Source organism: Nannospalax galili, unplaced genomic scaffold (assembly GCF_000622305.1).
Source record: "Nannospalax galili isolate Female #2095 unplaced genomic scaffold, S.galili_v1.0 scaffold1185, whole genome shotgun sequence".
NCBI classification, from domain to species: domain Eukaryota; kingdom Metazoa; phylum Chordata; class Mammalia; order Rodentia; family Spalacidae; genus Nannospalax; species Nannospalax galili.
In genome coordinates this window covers 1567986-1586754 of record NW_008353597.1, presented here as the reverse complement: position 1 = coordinate 1586754, position 18769 = coordinate 1567986, and the positions used below count along the sequence as shown (strand labels likewise).

General features: G+C 43.7%; 1 protein-coding gene and 1 long non-coding RNA gene across 2 annotated transcripts in view; one reads left to right on the top strand and one right to left on the bottom strand.

Annotated features, from left to right (window-relative positions):
* The window catches only part of Maml2 (mastermind like transcriptional coactivator 2), a 355382-nt gene that overhangs the window by 227552 nt on the left and 109061 nt on the right, over window positions 1-18769 (bottom strand). The window lies entirely within an intron of this gene.
* LOC115067311 lies at window positions 15437-16837 on the top strand. Its single transcript, XR_003846740.1, has 2 exons — window positions 15437-15641; window positions 16108-16837. It is a non-coding gene; the product is annotated as an uncharacterized LOC115067311 (long non-coding RNA).

Below are 18769 nucleotides of genomic sequence, written 5' to 3'. Positions count from 1 at the left end.
GGGGGGGTGGGGTAGGATGGGCAGGAGAAGAATTGGAAGGGAAGGAATGGGGATGTGGATGTGGACAAACATTATATGCACGAAGATTAAATAAAAATGTTCTTCATCAGCGGATGCTGAGGGAGGATGAGTTCATCTAATCACAAATGGGCAGCCGTAAACATAGGTAAGTGAGCACCGCTGAGTGGACTAATTGCATTATATGTATATGTAAATGTATGCATACGTAAGAATAATAAAGGGGAGGATGAGAATGAGGCGTGTGGGAGGACTGGGGGGCTGGGAAATATGCAAGTAAAGCAAAGGCAATCCTTGTAAGAAATCCTTAAAAAAATTAAAATTAAAAAAATTTAAAAGAAAAATAACACACACATGCATGCACATACATACACATGCACACACATACATATACACAAAAAAAGAAAGACAAAATGCCTTGGAGGTTCAAGTGAGAAGAGCGAAGGTGAAGTGTAAATAAAGACTCTTATCAGACGCTATCCTAGCCTAAGAAGGATGATATCTTTAAAGTACTTAATTGTTCTATTGACAAGCAATGGGTATTTTTCCACTGACTTGATGATTATTGAGATTTTGGAATGCTATGAATTCAGAGTTTATGTTAGGTTAAGATAATGCTAAGAGATTAAGACAAAAGATAGATTTAAGAGTCAGCATCAGGGCTGGGGAGATGGCATACTTGGCAAATGCCCTGAGCTGGGGGCCACTCCTGGAACCCCAGCACCTGGGAGGCAGGGATGGAGGATCCCTGGGGTGCTGCCAGGCAGTCTAGCCAAATCAGGGAGCTCCTGGTTCTGTGAGAGACCCTGTCTCCAAAACCAAGGTGGGCAGCTCCTGAGGAAAAGTCACCTGGAACCAACCTCCACATGCACGTGTCCACGCCACGCACACAGCGATTTAGGGGAGAGAGGGGAAAGAGGCTGGACTCCAAACCTGGGAACTTTGCTGACATGCTAGTTAAATTTTTGCATGATAGCTGGTCACAAAGGAATCTACCAGGTCACTTTGTGGACAGTGAGCAGACGTCAAAGAAAAGACCCAGGTCAGACTCCTAGACAAGAGAGTTGAATAAAGACGGAGCTTGGAGCGGGATGGGGCAGCTGTCAATCTGGAAGGCAAAGCCAGAGAGGGGATGCTTTAGGAGCTGAGATTGTCTAGGTCATATGGGTCAGCAGCAGTGGGGTGTCATTGTCTGTAGACAAAGTGGCTCAGAGGAGTTAATGTCACCATCACGTTCAGGCTCCAGCTGAAGAGCGGGTGGAAAGACAACTGTCCTCTGACAGGGCAGAAGACAGGAAGTCAAGAAGGAGCAGGACTCTTAGACAACTCACGGATGAGTCATCGCTCTGCAGCTAAGAGTCATCAATATGACCCTTTCTTCTGACACAAAGGAGTCAAAGGAGCTGTCAGTTTAAAAACACCTTTTCCAATAACCGAGGCAGCAGTTCAAATCCTTGTAGGCATACCGCTTGATAGAACTGAAATGCATTTGCTGATGAATTACTGTGGTGAGATGTTTTACAAACCAGGGTCTCTGCCGTCTTGGCCAACACAGGGGAAGTAATGACCTCGATCCTTTCAGCCTTTCTAGCCCATGTATCACAGTCCCATTGGGTCCCGAGAAGTGTCCTATGACACAGGGTTGCTTTCATCTCACTATACATGGGATGGAGACAAGTTGCAGGGGTTTCAGAAACTCATCTACACAGCAAAAAGTGGCAAGTCACAGATCCCAGTTTCATATTCGTGGCTTTGTGGCTACGAAGGCCACGCTATGCTTCCTGTTGGGATTCCAGGAGTTTTCAAAGAATGTATTCTTTTTTAAAAATATTTTTATTTGTGTATATTTATGTGTGCCTACCATGAGAATGCCCGTGAAGGCCATAGGGACGGGATTCCCTGGAACCGGAGTTATGGACGGTTGTGAGTCACCAGATGTGGGTGCTGGGAACTGAACCTGGGTCCTCTGCAAGAGCAGCAAGTGCTCTCAACTACTGAGCCATTGCTCCAGCCCCTCGAGTACTTAAGTAGTCTTCTTTTTATGCTTGTTTGTCTTACTGTGAGGCTGTGGAGGAAGTGGACATTGATACTGCTATCTCTACAACAGGCGAAGAACTTAAGAATTTGCTTATCGGTACATGGTTGGTAACGAGGAACTTAAAGTTCAAGTTTCCTGATTCCACTTTATTTTACGGTCTTCTAAAGCACTGCATTTGCAAACATTAACTTTGTGACCAAAATTAATGTCTTGGAAGAAACTACTGTTACTCTTAAAACTGTTAAAAAAAATCTATTCTTTCTGAAAATATATTCTTTCCAGAAATCACAGCACTACGGAAATAAATCATCTGAGATTCTGTCTTAGGAAATATAGACGGCAGTTAAAGTAAAGCCCTCGAAAAAGTAGCCGCTTTCCCTCCATCACTTCACTTAATCTTCCTGGGAACACACTGGTATTTACTCATCCCAAGAGAGTGTTGAACTGTCTGGACTCCAAGAGATACCACGATAAGGCTTTAGGTCCCTCACTATTCCTCGTTGTGGGAGCAAACTGCCAGCATGCCGCAGAAACAGCTCTTTCCTTGCTCTTAAAATGGCAATGAAACAATCAATATTCAACAAGTTTAAATTAGGGAGCGGCAATAAAGAATTCTTTCCTTTCTTAAAGGGATGGGTTCCCTCGGCAAGATGTGGAACACTGCAGTCTCCAGACAACAGGATCAGAGAGGCTAACAACGCATTTGAGAATTTAGCAAAAGTAGGTGAGTTTAAAGTGACGTAGATGCCCAACTGAAGATTCTAATTGTATCATTTCCAATTCCCAGCCTTGTAACAAAAGACAATTATGAAAAAAATACATAGCAGTATGTATAACACACACACACACACACACACACACATACACACACAGAAGTGGGGAGGGAGGAGAGAGGAGCTATGATTGATAGATATGGTGAAGATTCTTCCCTCTCTTTTTATTAGCAGAATTTCATGTAATGTAATACATATAGTCAATAAAGACTGTTTCCTTAAAACTAGAAAACAGTATCTCCAACAGAATGATAATAGATAAGGTAGATGAATCACATTTAAAAAGTTAAATTTGCATAAAAATTTACATCATGTTAATCAGTAGAAGTGATAAACATTACCACTGAAATCTACCCAATGACTTTATAGACATACACAGGTGCCAAGGATCCGAGTGCAACCGATTATGACTAGTAATAATCAGATACATATAGATGAGAAATGCATGTGCCAACATCTCAGTGTTATTATCAAAAACAATGAGTCTTTCTGTAAGAAAGAGTATATTTTAAAATGAAATGGAGATCTTTTTTTTTTGTCTTTTTGAGACAGGGTCTCCCTGTAGCCCCAGCTGTCCCAGAACTCACTATGTGGACCAGGCTGGCCTTGAATTCACAGGGATCTGCTTGCCTCTGTCTCCTGAGTGCTGGGATTAAAGGTGTGCGCCCCCACGCCCGGCCTGAGATTTTTTTTCAAAGCTTAAAAACTCACTCAATTTTATGTCTTAAAAGACTTATATTGAGTTCAATATTGTATAACTGTATTAATTCAACAGTGAACCTAAAAATTTTATAGCCACGTTTGAAAAAGAGGTATCTTTGCTCTGAAAATGGTTATTGAGTATGTTAAAGCTGTAATGAAATGCTTCTAAAAATTTTTTTAAAAAGTTAAATTTCATTAACTGTGTAATAGCCTGTGTGCATATGCATGTGCCTGTATGTGCCATGATGTACATGTGGGAGAGGGTGAGGCCGGCTTTCAGGGGTCAGATCTCTTCTTCTACCATATGGGTTCTGGGGATCAAACTCAAGTCATCCTGCTTGGCAACAAGCAACTTTATCAGCTGAACCAACTTGTCAGCCCTGAAACATGTTTTTGAGTTAGTAATTCTTGAATGCAAATCCCATCACTTCTATTTACAGCTCAGTAGATCGTAAGTGAGTTATTTATCTGAGAGTCAGGCTTCTGTTAATGTGGGCGGGGGGCTCACTAAGTTTTCTGGGTGATTATAACAATTAATTGTGACAAGGGGCACGAACTCTCCAGAATCGTTAGTTCCCATTTTCCTCTTTCTCCTGTGATAGTGGACAACGAAATGGAAAACTTTTGCTGATGTTAGTAAGCTGTCAACTCAGTTCCAAGGCAGAAGGTTTACATAACCACACAGACTCCAGGAACTGTTAGTGCTGTTGTCTCCCAGACGAGAAGTGCTCACAGTCATGTGGAACACGTTGTACACTTGCTTTCACGTCCTTGGCCAACATTTCCAACTCAAATAGCAGTGGTTGGCTGCCCACACTACCCGCTGCAGGCAGCTGTGTTTTAGTTGAAGTCGTCAAACAGTTGATGTCTGCTGAAAACTAGAAACCAATCTTTTCCTGTTTAAGTTCTTAATTGCACCCATTTGTACTAAAATGACCCAAATGTACATGCCTTGACCTTTCACAGGAACTGAGGTTTTTAAACTCACTACCAATCAGGAAATATCTGTGAAAGATTTAAGAACCATGTACAGGCTGAGGAGGCGGCTCAGGGGATCAAGTGCTTGCCTTGCAAGGATGAAGACCAGAGTTTGGATCACCCAGAGTCCATGCAAAAACCTTGGCAAGGTGGTATGTGCCTGTGATCCCAGCACTGTGGTGGCAGAGGCAGGAGGTCCCCTAGAGCTCATTGGCTAGTCTAGCCACATGGTGAGGCCAGGTTCAGTGAAAGGCCCTGTCTCAAAACATAAGATGGAGAGAGACAGAGGAAGACCTGACATTGGTCTGCCTTTAGAGGTTAGCTGTACCCCGCCTTGGCTCCATCTTAGACGAGTCTATCTCTACTTGCTTCCTCAATTTTGTTTTGTTCTATAAACTTAAAAGAACTACCTGCAAAGAGATGTGCTCCTTTGTGTTCTTTGTGTGTAAGGAGAAAGGACAAACTGACTCCACACTGGTGCAGTTGTGAAGCCACGATTCCTGCCCGAAGTAGAGTGAACTGGCCCCAATTAGCCCAAAGTTGAAGAAGGAAAGGGTTGGGGAGGTGCAATCCCAACCAGAAACATGCAAGACGACTCTGTGTTCCTAGATACTGGAACCGATTGAAGGGTTCAGAGACTGGGTTCCTGGCAGCCCCATCCTCCCTGATACTACTATATACACAGAATAGTCTAGAGCACCTCCCTACACCAGTGCATTCACACACACACAAACACACACACACACACACACACACACACACGTGCGCATGCACACAGGCACGCACGCACACATGCACACACGGTTCTGCATAGCCTGTTTCAGAGTTGTCTACCAGCACTCTCTGGGTGGCTTCTGAATGAACTGCCTGTCAGCAGATATTCTAAGACACGCTCTTGTGTCTTCATGGGGATGAGGGGGTCCAAGGCAGCATGGCTTGTTCAGTGTGGTACAGAAAGGTGGAGGCCATGGCCTGTGCGAGGCTCAGCAAGTCCACAGAGCTCTGCCACTGTCTGCATGGCCTCAGAGCCCTTTCTTTCCCACACCTGTTACTGAGCACAGCTAGCCCAGCACCACAGCCAGTCCAGCACCCTCTCCACACCTGTAACTGAGCACAGCCAGCCCAGCACCCCTCTCCACACCTGTAACTGAGCACAGGTGTGACACAAAGGTGGCAAAGGGAGAGCATCTCTAGTTTTCTAGTATTAGGCTGAAGAGGAACCTCTCAGTGAACTGGAAGATCACCCTCTCCCCACTGAGTTAGGCTGGGTGGCCAGTGGTTTCCTGGCTGGGGATCTGCTTGCCCCTGCTTCTGCCCCATTCCCCCAGTGCTGGGGGTTGCAGACACAGGCAGCTATATTTGGCTTTGTATGTGGGTGCTGAGGATGTTTGATTTTTGTTTTGTTTTCTGTTTTTGTTTAGGGATTTTTTTGTTTTTTTTTGAGACAGGGTCTTTCTGTAGCTCCAGCTGACCTGGAACTCACTATGTAGATCAGGCTGGCCTCAAACTCACAGAGATCCGCCTGCCTTTGCCTCCCAAGTGCTGGGATAAAAGGCATGTGCCACCACACCCAGCTCTTGGTTTGGTTTTTTGAGACAGGGTCTCCCTGTGGTCCCAGCTGGCCTGGAACTCTCTATGTAGACCTGGCTGGCATGGATCTTACAGAGACCCACCTGCTGGAAATAAAGATGTGTGCCACCGTACCTGGCAGTGCTGGGGATTTGAACTCAGACACCACAAGCACTCCTATTCATGGAGCCATCTTCCTGGCTGGAGTTTGGAATTGTGTCTTAAAGGAAAGCAAATGTCCACCAGCAAATCAAGGGCTGTGGGGAGTCCATAAGGGCTGGAGGGTGCAGAAAAGCAAACTGGCTCCAAGAAGCCATGAAGCAAAGTGTCAGACTCAGAGTGCAAATGGGAGCCAGAGGAGATGGTTGAGCAGGGCAGGGGCACTCAGTGAGGAGCCAGGCCACCCATTCTAAGTAAAGGCTCATATTCTGACATAAGCACTTTTTTCCCTGCCTACTTGTTACGTAGCTGCTTCTGTTTAATTATAATGAGCATTTGCTCAGCTATTTTACAATTAATCAGTCTGTACCTTTACATCATTGGGATGCTTCCCTAACAGTACAAACACACTGCTCATCCAAAGGACTGACAGTATCATAGAACACAGTGACCATGGGCTCCAGGCATTATGACTTCTCACTGTCCTACACACCACTGCACAGTATCCCCATCTAGAGCGTGACCACACACTCCCAGCGACAGCACATTTAAATCCCACACTCCAACCAGAGATCAGTGTTCAATGTATTCTATCCCTGTCCTTCACCTCCACGTGAGTTGCTTCATGGTTTTCGCCCTGCGTCACAAATCTGATCTCTATGCCATTTGTCTATGAACATCAGAAAGAGGGTCCAGCCAGAGAAACTGCAGGAGTGAGGGATGTCCGGCAACGGCTGGGAACCTTCCTGGTGATTAGAGCTGCGCCTGTCACCCTGATGGAATGCTGCCCCCCTCCTGATAATCACCGTCTGGCTCAGATATGTTACCCGAATTCGGTTTTACTGTGTAACTACTCTGCTAATTTATGCATCATTTTCTTGACTGCTCACTCTTTCAACACTAACCCAGTGTAATTTAGTACTTTAGTAAAACTTCCTCAGGAAGATTATAACAATTTTAGTGATTGTAAACCATCTAGGTTTAGCAGATGCTGATCATCTACGGGACCTACGACCTGGAGGATTTGTGTCTAGATGTGATTTAATGTGCTCCTTGCCCGTTTCCAGCCCCATTTCACATTTGTGACTTACAGACTTTCAAAGGAACATTTCTTTTCAGAATGTTTTGTACTAAGTGATTGTAAGCAGGCTAAACATTAAATAGGTAAATATATTTGCTCTCTGTTTAGGGGGTGCTTGGTTTAAGTCTAGGTTCTTTAAAAAAAAAAAAATGTGTAAGGAAAGACATTTAAGTGTGCCTTTTGAATTCTTCCCCAGCCGTGTCCATGACAGAAGGCAGCTGTGGCCCTGGCTTTGACTGGATTTAAAGGCTGGTATTTGCCTCCAACTCCAAAACAGCCATCATTCTTATGATTCAGTCCTAAGGCTCTGTGCCTCCTCGGTGAACCCCACTTAACTGTCACCCTTAATGGGGGCAGCGCTTCACAACCCAATTTCCAGTGTGTCCATCTGTGTCCCCAGGGTGTGTGGCACACATGCATTTTTATCAGCATGCAAAGCAAGTGGCTTACTTGGATCAACTGTGACTGTTATTTTAAGGTCAGAATTTCGTGAATGAATATTTCAGGCATTTTAAAAAACACAAAGATTTTATATCAGTTCCCAAAGTATTTTTATGATGTAACATTTTTCATGCTCTATTAATCTCATTTTAAGTTGGAGCGATTACGCAGGGTGTACCACTCCAGAGATAATTTCTCTTGTGTTCGATGGAGGTTAAATGACTTGATGTCTTCAAAGAGAAGAATATTTATATATGCCAAAGAAATTCAAATCTCAGAATTGTCCCACCAATCCCTGTCTGGGTTAGGTGGCCAGATAATATGTAAGAACCCAATTAAATTTGAATTTCAAATAAACAATGAATTTTTTTAGTCATACATGTGTCCTGTGCAATATTTGGGACAGTTATACTAAAATATTATTTACTAATTGCTTATCTGAAATTCAAATCCAACAAAGCCTCTTCTATTGTGCTGACTTTGGCAACCCACTATCTGGGGACATCTGAATGGTGATCAACATGCCATTGCCTCCAAATTGTAGGTCTGTGCGATTCCCAAGGGGATATTTTTTCCTTGGGTATGTGCAGAAGTGGAGACTGTCCCACAGGCTAGTCTCAGAGGCCTCATGGAGCCATCTGGCTCTGGGACTAATGGAGCCAGAGCTGAAGACTAGCCAGCCCCTCTTTTAAAGTATGCTCAAAAGATTTAAAGCAACAAAAATAGAGCCCTTTGGGGCTGGAGAGATGGCTCAGTGGTTAAGAGCACTGGCTTCTCTTACAGAGGACCTGGGTTCGGTTCCCAACACCCACACGATGGCTTACAACCATCCACAGCTCCAGTTCTAGGGGATGCGACACAACACCCTCTTCTGACCTCTACGAGCATTGCACAAGGGCACACTTGCATGCAAGCAATACATTCATACACATAAAATAAAAATAATAAAATAATATTTAAAAAACAGTTCCCTTCACATAGTGGGTTCTTAATAAATTTTTGTTAAAAACTTTAGTGTTCATTAGCATCATTCAAGGTAAGTCTGAAGGTAAAACAAGATATCTTACAAATCATTCCCCTACATATCTCTGCTTTCTGCCTACATACTTACGTCCTCTGGAGGCCACTACAACTCCACCAGGTTCAGAGGACCTCCCACATCTCCCCAGATGTCAGCCATCCTTTCCCCAAGGAGAACCCTAGGTGGTGGCTCCCAGCACAAAACATGGACCCCAGAGTCAGACCAGCCCTAGTGTCAGATGCTGCTCTGCCTTAGCTCTGTAAGTCTCTGTGTCTTCTTTCTGTCCCTCATTCAAATGGTATTAATCAATGAATCGATTCAGGACACCGCGGAGCTGTGTTGGGGATCCTCTGAGAATCAGGAAAGCCTGAACTTCCTTAGATTTCTGTTTCCTTAGTGGTCCGGACATGGGGAGCGTCTGAGACACTGACTCACCACACACTTCCCGTTTACTCTTTATTGGTAATTCGCTACCTCTTTATTCTTCTCTCAGTCATCAGTGAGGAAGTTGCATAACTTAAAAGCTGAGTGGGAGTCTCTTGATTGCGATCTGAAGGCATACCTATGATATAACCTTATGGTAACTTTTAAGAGATGTGATGGAAAATGCTTTCATAAATATAAAATACAAACAAGATGATTTTCTGGCTTTTGGGAACCTGCCCGAGATTGGCGTTTAATAGTTAAATCATCCTGTTGAATAACAGAATGATTTTGCTAATGTCAGGATGTCATACAAGGGTCAAGTTCATCCTCATTTTTTGTTTTTTTGTTTTTTTTTGTTTTCAAAAAGAAAAAAGAAACTCACCTAAATTCAAAATCCTTTCTATAAAAATCAAAAGGAGAGTAGCTTAGTGGCACCCTGGCCATTTGTTCTCAACACCGCACCACAAAGCTGTCAGATTTGGGTCATTTTTTGGTATCAGAACACTGTGCCTTCTTCACAAAGGGCATCCAGTGAGTATTTGTCAGTTCAGTCAACGAACAGCTATTACAACAGCAGTGTTTTCTGAGCTCCAAGGAGATATATTACCCTCAGATATAGAATCTTTGTGGATTTTCTTTTCCCTTACTGGTAAAATCCAGTGACTTTCTTAAAAGCAGACTATTTCACAGTGAGAAATAGTGATTTATCATAACGTAATGCCAGCTCCAGCAAGCTGTGATATAAACTAAGGGGGTTGAAGGAGTTTGGTGGAGTTCATAGCTTCTGATTATTTAGACTTAAAACAATTGACCTTGCTGTCTATGCCATTAGCCCTGAGGAAGGAAGTGTTCCAGGTTCCCACTTATTTTTCTCTTTAATTGATAACTTGAAAATCATTCCATGCCCCTCAGGACTCAAGAGACAGCTCTGGGCTTTTCCCTCTGCATCTGGGCTGGCTTCATGGACAAACTCCCATTTGTGGAGTCCTTCAGTGTGACGGATCTGCTGTGTCCTCTGCTCTGTTAGGAGCGGTGTGACAGTGCTAGGCCAGGCTGTACCTGAAGTGGGAGCCCCCACCTTTAACATTACTACCGAGGGACCAGCAAGCCACACTGTTTCAATGACAAGGATGAAGAGCCACATAAGGAGCTGCATGGCGGTCATCCTCACCACAAGCCTCAAATCCCAGTTGCACGCTTTGCTTCCGTGGACAAGGGGAGACCCGAGCGCAGTTCTGTGCACCCACCTATTTAATTTCGTGCCCTCCGAAGGTCTCTGGAGTCTCGGGATGCTCGGGTGAACAGCTAAAATGTTGCCCTTTGCAGACATGAAGCGCAGGGCAGGGCGACGGGCTGGGCCAGGTCTCCTCGCAGGTGGCTCGACCAGAGCTAAGCCTCTTCTGCAGAGGCTTCTGCGCTGTTTCCAAGGCATCAATCCCACGTCTCACATCGTCCTTCCCACTTTCCGCCTCCACCTGTCGGACTTTCATTGCCCAGTCCCACCTCAGTCTGCCACGTGATCCTGCTGCAGAATGGGGCTCAAGGCAGAGCCCCGGGAAGGGCCTTCCTGTGCGGGCCAGAGCGAATGCAAAGACCCTCAACGCCTCCAAGAGCAGCTCCTCGGGGCTCCCAAGGCTTCCTCGATTGCCACCCACCGGTGCATGAAGGGTCCTGCTGTTCCCAACAGGTGCTCTCTGTGCCAGAAGGTCTTGCCACGTGAAATGACAATCCCTGAGCCTCCTGAAGGTAATCCTATGTAGGTCTAGGAGTGACCTGTGTGTGCAGACTCTCTGGAAACTTAACGGCTCATGCCAGCCAGAGTTTTTTCATTATTTTTATAAAACTATGCAAAGACATGATTAAATTTTGAAAGAATCCCATTTTACTTCATTCAAATAATTTAAAAGTTTTATATACTTTGAAGTTTACCTTTCATTTTGCAGAGTGGTAGACTTAAGAAAAATAACTTGTAAACCCAAGAAATAATTTTTAAATTTCATGTTTGTCTAATTTATATTATGTGATAATAGTCAAGTTGTGTATATTTTGAATAATATTTTACTTTTTGTGGTACTGAGGATTGAACTCAGGGCAGGTGTTCGACCACTAGACTATATCCCCAGCCCACATTTCACTTTTAATATTTTAGACTCAGAAGTTAGATCATTGGTGTCAATAGAAAACAAGTTTTATGAGGAGATCTTAGCTATAACAGCCTCATTATGGATTGGTCCAAGATGAAGATTAAAAGTAAGCTAAGGGGGGGGGGCTGATTAAGAGCACTGTGGCTCCTCCAGAGACCCGAGCTTAGTTACCAGCACCCACATGAGGTGACTTACAACCACCTGTGCCACCAGCTCACAGGATCTGACACATTCTTCTGGCCTCCACAGCAGCAAGCACACACATGGCATAAACACATCCACACATACACAGAAAAAAATAAAATAAAATGAAACCCAGGTGGAACCCAGGAACATGCCTTTAATTCCAGTATTCCATAGGCAGAGGTAGGTGGAGCTCTGTGAGAGTCTGGCCACCCTGGTGAGTTCTAGGCTAGCTGGGGCTACAGGGAGACCCTGTCTTAAAAACAGCAATAGCAATAACAATAAATAAATTAAAAAATATACAGATTAAGTAACATTAATTACATGTGGCCTAATTTTATTACTAATGGGAATATCACCAACCCAATCAGAGACTAACTGGATGTGCACCATGGTAAATAATCCCAGTCACCATGGTTCCTGTAGTGACTTTAGGAATCATTGTTTTCCATACATTTCTGGACTCTCATTTTGAAAATCTGTTTGTTCAAGAGGATGACAAAACACGCTGTATCTAACCACTAGTTTGCCTGATGTATAACTTTTTCCTTTTTTCTCTCAAGACATATAACATTTGGGCCTCCATCAGACTTGTTCAGAATCCTCAAAATGTGAGGAGCAGATGTGCCCAGATAGCTCCTTTTTTGAAAGCCTGCAGTAGTCCTGATCTTCCCAACTATCTCCTTGTGGTGCTGCCAAAATGGATTTTCCCCTAGTGACCTACACTACTCACAATTGGTAGTTAGGTTTACGGATAAAAGAGTAAGAGACACAAACATAAATTCTTTAATCTTTGGGGGCTGGAGAGATGGTTCAGCGGTTAAGAACACTGGTTGTTCTTGTAGAAGATCCAGGTTTGAATCCCAGCCCCCACATGGCAGCTATCGACTGTCCCTAACTCCAGTCCCAGGGGATCCGACATCCTCTTCTGACCTCCGCAGGCATTGCACAACACGGGCGCACTTACCTGCATGCAGGCAATACACGAATACACATAAAATAAAAATAATAAATAAAATTAAAAAAAATTTAAATCAAGTTTTTAAAGTTTTTTAACTAACCCATTGGTATCTTTAATATGCTCCCCACACTTTCACCATGGTTCCTCCAGGAGACCTACACTGCCCCAGATCCATACTTCTACCCTCATAATATTATCTGTTTGAATGGCTGCTCCTCTTCCAAGCCCCCTGCAAAGAGCACATCCCCCAAGATGTCTTCTCAACGGCCAATGAGCTGTCCTATCTGTGCTTCCAGGACACTCACCCGTCACTGTGTTACAAAGCACAGGACAGTGGATCAGACACACAGTCCTGGGTATGTGTCTCTGTCTCTTTTGTAGTCCACTTCTTTGGGATAGATTGTGTCTTTTTTTTTAGCCTCTGCACACATTTGTAACAAGCATAGTACTTACAAAGAAGTTACATCCAGCTACTTTAAATTCAAGTTTGTTGGATCTACTTTAGAGGAAGAAGAATAAAGTCGTTACTTTTTTTTTTTTTTCTTGGTCTTTTTAAGATAGGGTTTTCCTGTAGGCCCAGCTGGCCTGGAACTCACTCTGTAGACCAGGCTGGCCTTGAACTCACAGAGATCCACCTGCCTCTGCCGCCTGAGTACTGGGATTAAAGGCATGATCCACTATGCCCAGCTTCAAGTCATTTCTTAAAACAAAACAAAACAAAAACCTATGCATTCTTTTTTTTCATGACTAAATACTTTTGTTTTGCTTTCAAATGGCATCACACACAGTCTAAGACAATTGACTGATTTCCAGGAAAAGCACTTTGTTTAAAAGCACATCTCATTGACAAACTGAACACTGTAAAACACTGAGCCATTTACAATAGATGATTTATGTAAATATATTGGAAGAATTTCAATGCATAAATATTCTAGAGATTTCTAGTGTCCAAAAATCTGCTGCTTCTCCCTTCAGAGGTTAGACACGCACTACCCTCGAGCGTAGAACTGACAGAGGAGACCCCTCAGAAACAGAGGCCGTGGTAGGCCACAAGGGAGACTTGAACATAAGATACAAGGCTTTCTCTTGGGTTTGCTTGCCGTTGGGAAGCCTGGTGCCACTTTCTTGATGAAAAGACCCACATGCTCAGGATCCTGTCAATGGCCACCCTAGTAGACTTGGAGGCAGATCCTCCAGCCTCACTTAAGCCTCACTATGGCAGCGGCCTCAACAGACAGCTTTACTAAGTCCTTAGCAATCAGATGAGGTAACACTAGCTGTCACACACTGCCAAGTCTGGAGGTTTAAGCATTATCCACAGTAGATAGCGGATACAGATAGGATAGTACGTTGTGAGACTTCTTGCTGTGTGTAGTCCCAATTTTCACTCTATGAGCCCTGATCTCTGAAATCAAGACAAAAACTAAGTTGGTTGCCAGGAACCTGCCACCTTAACCACCTTCATGTGATGGCAGTGGGTGTCATTGTCATTTGCCAGTAACATATTTAGCAAATGCTTATTGGTTGTCTCTATCAGCCAATCACTGTGCTAGGTCTCGGGGATTCCAACACAAGACACACTTCATGTTCCAACACTTCCCATTTACTCACTGGAAGGACTGGGGCTTGAGGTCAGTCAGGGACGCGCTTGTTGTGTGAAAAGTTTTTTAAGAAGTTAAATTTTATGATGGAGTAAGAATGTGAATAGAATTTAAGAAAGACTTGCAGGTAATTACAGTTTTAACAAGTAGAGTCCTAAGCACTGTGAAGCCTGACAGTTTCAGGCTTCTAAGCCTTTTGGTAATGGGTCTCAGGGTGGGTGATGACTAGAATTCCGTGAAATGGTCTGTTTGCCTATAAGAGCAGTCACTGCCAATAACAGCATCCTCAGGGATGAAGGACAGTGACATTAATGGCAAGAAAAATATTCCATTAGTAAAACATCCCCTAATTAACACTAATCTGCTCCCTGGAAGAGCTGCTTGAGAGGAAAGAGCTTCCCTCCCCCACTCCATGCCAAACCTCTGAGCTTTAATTTGGAAAATTTTCCATTTAGATTCAAGGACTATTAAAAGGCTTCACTGAGCAAAAATTTAAACTCAATCTATTTCAACACTCAGATAACATGTAAGATGTGGTCTTTTGTCAAGTCCTAATTGAGCATATGGGTTGAAATTAATTAAAATTTTCTATCTTCTGAATTGACTTCTACCATCTTTCTGTTTTTCTATGATAAAAATGCATTTACTTAAGTAAATGATGGCATACAATCTTAGAAACTGTTACACAACATGATGGATGTGGTCCTTGCTCCTGTAAAACCCCTGAGTTCAAATCAGATAAAAATCACCAGAAAATAGATACATTGAAATTACATAAAACTAATGAGAGTATCTTTATGTCAATCCATTTGGGAAATTTTAAGTTTAATCGGTGGGTCTGAAACACAATAAACATGACAGGTCACACAGTTACAAAACCAGTTATGCAATCAGTTATGTGTGACTTTGACATGTGTTTTACCTTTCTTGTGTTCAGTTTCCCCCTGGGTAAAATGGAGATGATGGTGGTAACACCCACATATGGTTGTCCCATGTTTAAATGAGAAAACACATACAATGTGTTTAGCTTGAAACCTGGCGCACAGTGTGGTGGTGTTATTATTGTCTCTGTCCCCAGCAAAGAATGCATTACAAACTCTACCCTCGGTGTTCAGGCAAAGAGGAAGGACTTGTGGAGTCAACACCACTAGGCTTCAGGGCAGCTGAGTCTGGTCTGGTCGCTTCAAAGAATGCATTACAAACTCTACCCTCGGTGTTCAGGCAAAGAGGAAGGACCACCACTAGGCTTCAGGGCAGCTGAGTCTGGTCTGGTCGCTTCTTTCGTTTTGGTCCCCTTTGGCCAGGCCCCGCCCACCGCATCAGCTACTTTGAGCCCCGCCATCATCCCCAGGTTGTTCTTGGTAGCCTATTGGTCTCTGCGAGCACAGCCTTGATGCACATTGCTTTTCTCCTTCACCAAAGCATGGGATTCCCAGGATTGGAGTCGCTCTGAATGCTGGGCCAGAGACTGAAGCTCCTCGTCGTCCTCTAAACACCGTCCCAGGCAGCCCTGTCTGTGCAATTCTCTTAGTTCCTTCCTGCTCTAGTAAGTAGAAAAGGGATGGCTCCGGCAGTCCCCGCACCCCACGGGCCGAACAGTCATCAACCCTGAGGGAACCTTCAGTCAGGGGAGACTCAGGCTTGCTCAGTCATCTGGTCCAGACCAGACCAGACCAGACTAGACAAGCCTAATTTGCCGAAAGGTCCTGGCTCCCTGACCCTCATGTGTTCATCAAGTCTTAGCAGTGTGACCATGAATTCCATTGTGGTGAAGCTGCCGCTGGCTGGCCAGGGGCCGTGGTCTGTAGCTGTTCACAAGGAACTTGGAAGCCCGCCGTCTCAGGCATCCCAGGCGATCGGCACCCCAGGCGATAGGCTCTCCTTTATGCAACCATTTTCATTTATTCTCTTGTAAAGTTGTCTTTGATAGCTTTTAAATGTATGAATGATTTTCTGAAAATACATCTCCTTCTAGCTGAAAAGTAGATGTTCTTTATTCTCACGTCTCCCAGGTGTGGCCTCACAGACTACAGAAGTGAAGAGCTTTTTACTGAGTTCAGAGTTTAAACAAAGAGAAAAAAGAAAGCAGTTTCTCAGCAGAAAAATGCAACAAAGACTTTACTTCTTACCAAATAACTTAAGAATGTCTGAACAAAAACATCCAAACCTCGCTAGTGCCAAAATTTCTCAGATAAGTCAAGAGAGGAGAAAAACAGTGTAAACCCAAAGCAGCCAGAAATCTACGGATGGAAAGAGAGAAAACAGGATGTAATGCGCATGTAGATGCCGGTCATTTGAAGAATACACTGACAGGAGTGTCCTGGGAGTACCTGTGATGCATGGGTGTGTTTTCTACTAAATGTTGTTTGGAAACAATCAGTAGGTGAGCCCCTGCAGACCCACCCCACTCTCCTCCAGGAACTCTTCCAAACTCTGGGGCTTCAGGCGGCCCTTGGCACCCCCACTGTCTACCTAGCTGCAAACTCCATCAGGCGCCTCTTATGTATCAGGTCACAAAGCAATCCAGCTGTGAGCTGGTTCTTCTCACACAGGACGCAGGACGGCAAGGCTCATGGCTATAGAAATAAAGATTTGGATCTCCCTTCTCCTAAGTGCCTGCCACCGGGCCTTGAAGCCATAGGAATGGATTGACTGGCTTACCAATCTACAAATGTTTTCTCCAAACCAACAGAGACTATAAATCTGAAAGAGCGCTGCTTCCTATTACCATGAAAAAAAAAACGAGAGCCCTCAACAGCAGAATTTTTCAGTTATTTAGGGTGCTTATTCATTTTGTGAAGCCACAGAACACTCTTCCTGATGCACAGAAAGCTGGTCGCTTGGTGTTTACTTTCACTTAACTTTCTGTGTTGCAGAACCACAGATGGGTATCAAAGGCAGGAAGGTGGCTGTAGATACGGGAAACAGAAGCTTATTTGCAGAATTTTGATGTCCTAGAACCAGTGAAATCTTTTCTTAAATAGAAAAGTATCAAGTTTAGGATACAGATGTTATTTTTATCAGCAGTTAGCATGTTTTCAGAATTGTTACCCTTAATAGAATAGCCTGAAAATTGAAAAAAAGGGAATTTTAATGAAATATGGACTTAGTTAAAAAAAAAAAACCAACAAAATATGGGTGCTCTTGGTCCCATTTTTAGAAAATAAATCCCGAGTATTTGGAATATGGAAGATGACTATGGATCGATCGGGTCTGGAATAGTCTACCCCGAGATGACTATGGATCGATCGGGTCTGGAATAGTCTACCCCGAGATGACTATGGATTGATCGGGTGTAATGGATCGATCGGGTCTGGAATAGTCTACCCCGAGATGACTATGGATCGATCAGGTCTTGAATAGTCTACCCTGAGATGACTATGGATCGATCGGGTGTGGAATAGTCTACCCTAAGATGACTATGGATAGACCAACGAAATTTGTGCACACTTTCCCACTTTACAAAAATACACTAAAATTCATTAATAGCTTTTACAAAAAATTCTCTCTTCTCACATGTTTATATATATTTTATACAGTTTTACATCTCAATTCAAATGTAATATTTTGTTTAATGCTTTTAAGAAAATGTACATGCTATATTTTCTTTATTTAACAATTTGAAATTATGTTTATTTGTGTGTGAGTGGGGGATGTGCATGTGTGGGTCAGAGCGTAACTTGTACCCCTTCGATCACATCATTCCCAGGGATTGAACTCAGGTCATCGGACTTGGTGGCCTGCACCTTACCCAGTGAACCACCTCACTGGCCCCATTTTTTCAGTGGCTTATATGTTTCCCCTCAACTTCATGAAATGAAGCAACGAAACGCTAAAGGGCAGGTTACATGTGGGGTTACTTTTCAGTCTCTTCTGTGCAGAGATGAGGGGTAGAGATGGGTTAAAGAACAGACAGATGTCAGATGAGCTGTGCACCAGCATCCAGGGTCAACTGCTCCTGGATTTCCTGACTTCCCAGGTATCCCACCTCACATTATGCTGATTCCTTGTTGGCAGCCAGGAGACCTGTAGCGGCTCCAGATTCCAATTTCATCTAGACACTTCTTTGGGGGTGATTCTCAAGAGACCAGAGGAAGCTGCTCACAGTCGTGACCTCTGTCTGGCTGATGAAAGCCTCAGCTCTGTGCCCACAGGGCCTTGCCGTGGATCACCACACTCCCTCCACACTTCCTTCCTCATTCAGTGTGCTCATGGCCATGTGAGATCACTGAGCGCTTAGGTCCTGAACTGCACGTTCCCATGTTTAGTGAATCAGGAAACAGTGAAGCACGTGTCTCGTGACATTCTCATCTGAGCATGAGTATCCAGTAACAAGTGAACAGACATGGTTGGAAAAGAGGCTGAGGCTTTGATGGTCTCAGCTGGTGTTTAAGGTAATCTGTAAGCCAACCTGTGTGTCTGTGTGGATTTTAATCATTATACCTCTCTGCATGAAAAGTTTTCCCAAGTCCCACAGGTAAAATCTGATTGTCTTTAGTGCCCCACCATCGGTCCCAAGGACAGCACCCAAAACACTTTAAACATCTTGCTTTCAACTGTAAAGTCCTTAAGGAAAGGAACTTTTTCTTCTTTATCTCTGAAAACCTATGAACCTTAACAGTGCTGGAACATGGGAGATGCTTGATACACTGATTTGTTTATTTAAAAAATAAA